Source organism: Ahaetulla prasina, chromosome 2 (genome assembly GCF_028640845.1).
Source record: "Ahaetulla prasina isolate Xishuangbanna chromosome 2, ASM2864084v1, whole genome shotgun sequence".
Taxonomy (NCBI): domain Eukaryota; kingdom Metazoa; phylum Chordata; class Lepidosauria; order Squamata; family Colubridae; genus Ahaetulla; species Ahaetulla prasina.
Genome location: NC_080540.1, coordinates 9,430,080 through 9,437,822, shown reverse-complemented (window position 1 = coordinate 9,437,822; position 7,743 = coordinate 9,430,080). Strand labels below are relative to the sequence as shown.

The following is a 7,743-nucleotide window of genomic DNA, read 5'->3' as shown; positions in this document are numbered from 1 at the left end:
AATGTAGCAAAAGCTTTAGTCAGAACAGCTTCCCAGTTGTTCATGGAAAGGCTCACACCAGAGAAAAGCCCTACCAGTTGTCTCAATGTGGCAAGTTATAGCAAGTAAGCCAAGCTGATAATAACCCAGAGGACTCACACAGAGAAATCGCACTTATGTCCAGATTGTGGGAAATGTTTCAGTCAGAATTCCAACTTGGTGATACACTAGACAACACCCACAGGAGAGAAACCATATGAATCTCTGGTTTGTGGAAAAAGTTTTCATCAGAATTCCCATCTGGTGATGGACCAAAAGACTAAGACAGAAGAAAGACTCTCTGAATGTCCAGACAGTAAGAAAAATTTCAGTCGAAATTCCAGCTTGGTATACACCGAAGGATACACACAGGCAAAAGACCCTCTGAATGTCCTGAGTGTGAGAAAAGGTTCAGTCGTAATTTTGAACTTGTGATATACCAGAGGACTCTCACAGGAGAGAAACCATATGAATGTCCTGACTGGGAAAAGGAATGGTATTTGGGAGTGGTTGGCATAGCAATTCTTCGGACTTCTGTCTGGAGGAAGGGAGAATTATCAAGAATGTTTGTACTACCTGTGTTTTAGGAGTAGCTGCACAACCACACTATTCAAAGACACATGGAGGTTATCCCCTTCACCAACCTCCACATAAAACAGGGTTCTTCAAACTTTTTAAACGGATTAATTCGCGGTCTGTGAAAATGTTGGAGAGCGGACCAGCTGGGTGGGTGTGGCTAAGACCTCATGTGACTGGGTGGCTGTGGCTTGAACCTCTGTCTGGTTCTTGCTCTGTTGCACTAAGGCCCAAATAGTCCTATTTCGTTGGCCATTCCATGGGGAGGGGACATGCCCCCTCAGTCAATTTCCTCACTGAAGAGGTAGCAGAGATTTCCAAACCCTGTCCTGATTGTAACTCACAAATGATGCTGCCCAGTTGCCTAGTAAAGCAGAATAAATTGCACTGGTTATCCACTGTATTAGGAGGAGTCCCAGGGCTCACTTCAAAAATATTCATAGCCTGGCTTGCACACTGGCTAATCTTAATTTGGCCTCACAAATTCTGGGTGCAATAAACTAAGGCAGGTGTAGGAAGCAATCCTTGCAAATGGGCAGCCTTTGATTATCTCCTAAAGCACAATCATGGCTGCAAAGAATTTTGGGATATCTGCTTGCTTCAAACCTGACTGAAAGCTCACAGAAAGTGACGTCAGACATCTAACAAGAATTGGCACAGAAAATCGGATACTATACATTTCTTTTCTACTTAACAGAACTTCTGCTCTGGCTGCTAGACCTTCGTGGGTGGAAGACTCTCCTTTTGGGGGCCACTGCCATCATCATCGTGAGAATCCTCTGCTGCCTCCACCGGTGTATTTTCCCTTTTCCCAATAGCCTGCAAAAATCACCTCCCATTTCAATAGACCCCAAGTAAGGATGCCAGGCAAATATCCCTCGTGATGTGCCAGGTATACAGAAAGTATAGAGACCATTCTAATAGTTTGTAGGTTGGGCAATATATGTAAATATATATATAGCCCAAAAGGGGGGAATTGTGGGAAGCCCCCTCCCCAGAGAATGAAATATTTTGGGGGATATTAAAAAAGCTAGAATATTATATTTCTCCAAAGGAGAAATGGAGAAATAAGTTCTTAGAGGCAGAAAGCAGCCCTCAGTCTTTCTTAATAGCCTACAGCAGATGCTCCTTAAGAAATCCTGGGCCAGCCTATTCACAAACAAAATACTTTCAGGTGATGGGATTAAAGACAGGACATGACCTTAACCTATGCATTGAAAAAAAGTGGAAGCAATACAGGTCCATTAAGGAAGGAAGGCTGGGGCAATAGATCACAGGATAAAATCAATTACACATGTCTGATAGGATTAGGACCAAGAAAGTGATAATTAAGACCCATCATGAGCTTTTGCGAAATAAGTAAAACTAATAAAATAATAAAAGCACACAACGCAAACCTCAAAACTTAAAAATACTGTAAACTGTATAAAAATCCTTGTACTCATCAAGCTAATTTCTCAGCTGTCCCAGAACTGCATACTGCGGTTCTGCTCATCAATAAACGGGCCTTCTTTCCTAAGCAGCTAGCCTCCATTTTATTTCCAGAGCCTCTCTCCCCGCTTGGAACTGAACCAGATGGATTTTTCTTCCAACATCTTGCTGTGATCTTTTCTTCTTGGAGGTGCCAGCTTGTTATCCCGGTCGTGGCAGCACCAAGATGCTGACAAATTTGTTGCAACAGCCTTGGTGTTTGAGCTGTGAGAAAGAAATTATATTTTGGAAAATGTTTCATTTCTAAAAAAAAAGCATTGTGCTGCTCTTTAAATAGCTTTATGAGAATGAAAGAAATGGATATTCTCAGCACTGCAGTGAATGTGGGGGTAAAGCTGTCTTCCCAACACACGGGAGATGTTTGTATTTCTTTCATTCCTCTCTCAGGGCTTCTTTTTAAAAATTTCCAAATAAACCATCAAATGCTCAGTCTTACATATAGGAAAAAAGAACCCAAACATTAAGTACATACTAGATGGACATTACCTTACAGATGACCCCCATCCCGTTAAAGACCTTGGAGTTTTCATGTCAAATGATCTAAGTGCCAAAGACCATTGCAACTACATAGCAAAAAAAGCTCTAAGAGTTGTAAACCTAATCTTGCGTAGCTTCTTTTCCAAAAACACGACACTACTAACCAGAGCATATAAAACATTTGCTAGACCAATTCTAGAATACAGCTCGCCTGTTTGGAACCCTCACCACATCTCTGACATCAATACAATTGAACGTGTCCAGAAATATTTTACAAGAAGAGTTCTCCATTCCTCTGAAAACAACAAAATAACTTATCCCACCAGACTTGAAATCCTAGGCTTAGAAAACTTGAAACTCGGTCGCCTTCGACAAGACCTAAGTTTAACTCATAGAATCATCTATTGTAATGTCCTTCCTGTTAAAGACTACTTCAGCTTTAATTGCAATAATACTCGAGCAACCAATAGATTTAAACTTAATGTCAACCGCTTTAAACTAGATTGCAGAAAATATGACTTCTGTAACAGAATCATCAGTGCTTGGAATACTTTACCTGACTCTGTGGTCTCTTCCCATAATCCTAAAAGGTTTAACCAAAAACTTTCTACTATTGACCTCACCCCATTCCTAAGAGGACCATAAGGTGTGTGCATAAGAGCACAAAAATGCCTACCGTTCCTGTCTTATTGTTTTTCTTTTCTTCTTCCTATATATATATATGCTTATACCTCCTTATATTTACTCATATATGTGTTTATATACTATATAATCTTTTTGTATGATACCTACATATATTGTTGTGACAAAATAAATAAATAAATAAATAAATAAATAAATAAATAAATAAATAAATAAATAAATAAGAGGAACAATAATTGGAGCAGAGAACTGGTATTTTAGCCATGCAAATGAATCATCCTGATTTTGCTGAGGTTAGAAGATACCAAAGAATTGCAGGTTTGTTCATTTCACAACTCAAAGGACTGGTTCTATATATTTTTTCTAGTGGGTCACTTTGCATATGATCCCTCTGCAAAAGGACGCCCACAACTAGCACCAGGTCAGGGGTGAGAAGGAACCAAGAACCTCTTTTGGCCTGAGGCTCCAGCTCCAGGTATATCCAAATTTAAACATGTTAGAAGTTGAAAGGTATTATTATATATAGCGTATTTTTCGGAGTATAAGACGCACCTTAGTTTTGGGGGAGGAAAACAAGAAAAAAGCTGATTGGCATGTGGATTGGCCTCCCGGAATATCCCCAATCAGCTGTTCCCAGAGGTGAATTTTAGCAACAGGTTCCTTGGTTGTAAGCTCTGTGCCTTGCTTTTTTCCCTGCCTCTAAAACTCAGTTTCAGAAAAAACCTTTTTCTGCGTATGAAAGCCTCGTATGAAAGCCTCCAAAACAGAACTTCAGAAAAAAAGCTTCTGAAGCTCCGTTTGGGAACTTCTTTTTGGAAGCTCCATTTGGGGCTTTTTTTCTAAAGCTCCATTTCTGATGCTTTTTTCAGCCTCTGAAACCTCAGTTTGAGAAGCTGGGCGTGGCTACATTCAGAGTATAAGACTCACTCAGATTTTCACCCTCTTTTTTGGGGGGGGGAGAGTCTTATACTCCAAAAAATATGATACCTAAACTGTATTATTGTTGTTAGTATTGTGTATAAAGTACATTGACCCAGACAATACACTGTTCACCAAGCACTTATGGATGTTTTAAAAAAACACCTATAAATAAAATGATTAAAAAAATCTACCCCAGTGGGGACAAATTGTATTTATCAGCCATGGATTTCTGATTTTTGGGGGGAATATGGTGGGACAGTAAGACAGGGAACAGAAGAACTTGGAAGAGCTTATGGCTTTGCTGGCTACTGCAGGAGTTCATTGCAAAGAATGTGATTTAGGAGCTAGACACAGGGCCAGGCAGAAGCCACCACCCAATCACAGGAACGCTCTGTTTCCTAAGAAGAAAAGTATGAAACTAACTCAGACTGAAAGATGAAAAAGACCCATTATCAGGAGAGTAAGGGCAAGTGGATTGCAAACTGAATAGAATTTTGAAAGCTGCAGCTTTGAATTTGCTGTTGAAGTAGCAGGAAGAGCTCAATGGGTAGATTTTGTGGGGAAAGATGATGATCCAGGTTGGTGTAGTGGTGAAAGCTACAGGTTAGAAACTGGGAAATACTCAGCTGCAGTCCGCCTAAAGTGTGAAGCCATCTGTGCAGCTTTGGCCAGTCCTATCAGGCCTAGGCCTAAGCAAGAAAGGGGGAAACCACTTGACTTGACTGACTTGAAGGCACCAAACCCAAACAACTAGTGTAAGGCCCAAGGATGCTGGATGGAAAGCCACAAATTATAATTCGGCTTAAGCATAAAGCTTCCATGAGCTATGGAATATTGAGGGGCAAAAAGTATATCACAATAGGTAGATAGGCGGACTGAGATCGCCCGCCATTTAATGAAGCGGAGCCACCCGGAAGTTCTGTGTGATTCTGTAGAGCTGTTTAGACAGCGTTAATCTGCTGTCAACAGCTCGTAAATCTCTGCCCTCAGGCAAAAAGGGAGAGATGAGCATTTGAGCTGAAGTAGAGCCCCCAAGAAAGGCCCCAGAATGATTTCTGGTGGTTTGCTGGGAACGCTCCTTCTATAGCTCGAAAAAAAGCTCCAGAATCCAGAACGCTTCTGCAAAAGCAGAACAAAACGCAGCGTCCATCTCCGTGACTGAAAAGGATTATTGATAGATTGCCAACACGGAAAGAGCCGAAAATAGGAGGGCTGGCATTTGATTGTAAGATGATTTTAACTCCCTGACAGAGAAGGTATTTGTATTTAAGAGTGGAGATGATGAAAGATGGCGTTCTTGAAAGTGAAAGCTAAGATAAGCGAAAGCTAAGGAAATGCTGATTACAATTGCTGGCGTGGAACCTTTAAGAAGAATATAACAAGATTTTTTTTATTTTTTTTAAACGGAATTCTTTCTTTTTTAAAATCTCTTTTTCTTATAGTGTTTAAGAAGAAAAGTTTATTGATTTTTTCTTCTTTTTATTCCTTTTTTTATTTTTCTTCTTGATATTAATTAGTTTAAAAATGGCTTTTAAACAAAGAGATTTAACCACTTCTAAAATATTGGAAATTTCTTCACTTCAGGTACGGAAATTGAGAGAGAATATTAAAGAAAGTTTAAGGAATTTTTTACAGGAGCTCATGGAGGCTCATCTTTCAGAAATAGATCAAAAATTTAATGAAATGGAGAAAGAAATACTGGATTTTAAAGATCTGGTGGAAGAGCAGAGGAGGGAGATGAAAAAATTAAAAGAATCAATTACCCCATTATTGTTATCTAGCACACAGACAGAAGAAAGACTGGATGAATTTAACCAAATTAATTTAGATTTGCAAAGGAAAATAGATGAAGTTCAAATTAATCTGAATTTAGAAAATAAAATAGACGATATTCAGGTTAAGGTTGATAAGGCAGATGAAGAAAGGGTTATATTACAATATAAATTAATGGAATATGCTATGAGGGTGAGAGGATTAAAAGAGGGTAAGGAAGAAAATTTGAAAGAGATTTTTATTCAGGCCTTTGCTCAGATAGAGGGAGTGGAACCAGAAGATTTTGAAGTTAATATTGAAAAAATTTATCGTGTTAATTCTTGGTGGGCAAGGCAGAAGTGTTTACCGAGAGATGTGGTTATTTATTTTACAAATAAGAAGATTAGGTATGGAATTTTGCAAGCATTTTATGAAAATAAATTTCAAATATTAGGACAAGATATAATAATGATGAAGGAAATTCCTCCTAAAATGTTAAGAAAGATAAAAGAATTTGCTTTTTTGGTGGATGAGTTTAAGAAACATCAGATATATTTTAGATGGGAGGTTCCAGCTGGTTTAACAGTGAATTATAAAGGAAGAAAGTATTTTCTCAATACAATTTGTAAAGCACGAGATTTTTATACTAATGTATTAAAGATTGGGAATTCTTTATTAATAGATGTTAAGTTGAATGGTGAAAAGATGGTGGAAAATGTAAGACAGAAGAAGGGGAGGGAGAATGTTTAACTTTATTATATATGATTATGGTTAATTTTTGTAAATGATTTATTGTGGATATAAATGTGTAATTTTAGGGGTACTATTTGATATATTTAAGGTATAAAGGAATAGGAAGATGGAATATTGTTTAACTTTGGAGGATAGATAGTAAAATTTAGGAATTTGGATTAAATATTATATTTAAGAGATGGATGTAATGTTGTTATATGGCTAATTAAAATGTAATTGTTATAATAGATATATTTTGGATAAGTTATAGGTGTAATTTTAATAATGTTATTTGATATAAGTAAGGTAAAGTGAAGATTTTAATTATTACAATTGATATATTGGATATTTGTAATATTATTTGTTGTATATAAATGTTAAAGATGTGAAAAGATGGACTATTGTTTACCCTTGAGGTTGGACAGGAAAATTAAAGAAATTAAGTTGGAAATATGAACTATTCTTGAGAGACTGCTTAAGGAAGAAAGACATTTTAGAAGAACCCTTGGTCAATATTGGAAGATGGAACGTTGTTTTGATATTGACTGATGAAGGTTGGATATTAAAAACTATGTACTTTATTCAAGAACAAACACTAATTCAAATGGAAATTTCTGAGAACTCTAGGAGTGGAATGGTTTGATATATAATGGATTGGAAGAAAAGTATCTTCTTTGTCTCTGGAAGGGGAGTGGAGGTTTTAAGGAATGATTATGGATTATGATTTGTATTATATTTTAATTTTTGTTGTTAGATTTATACCCTGTATTCGGTTTTCGGAAGTCCCGGGGAGTGGGGGGAGGAAGGGGAAGAAAGGGGGAGGGGGTAGAAAAGGGATTGATAGTTAATGTACAAAGATGATTGAAGATGTATAATTAATGTAAGATCGGAGCTGCCCGGCTACCACTTCAGAATGATGGGAAAGAAGGAAGTAGAAGAGAGAAGGAGGTAGGAAAGAGAAGGGGAGGAAGAGGAAAGGAAGAGGGATAGAAGAGGGAGAAGAAAGGAGTAGGGAGGAAGGAGGAGAGGACGTAGATAAGAGAGGGGGAGGATGGTTGTGGAAAGTAGAAGAAGGTAGAGAAGGAGAGTAAAAGGAAGGGGGTGGTGACCAGGCAGGTCCGATTAATTGTATAT

The 7,743-nt window shown here is 37.9% G+C and overlaps 1 protein-coding gene across 1 annotated transcript in view; it reads right to left on the bottom strand.

The window, feature by feature from the left end:
• The window catches only part of LOC131193532 (zinc finger protein 850-like), a 332,320-nt gene that overhangs the window by 71,371 nt on the left and 253,206 nt on the right, over window positions 1–7,743 (bottom strand). The window lies entirely within an intron of this gene.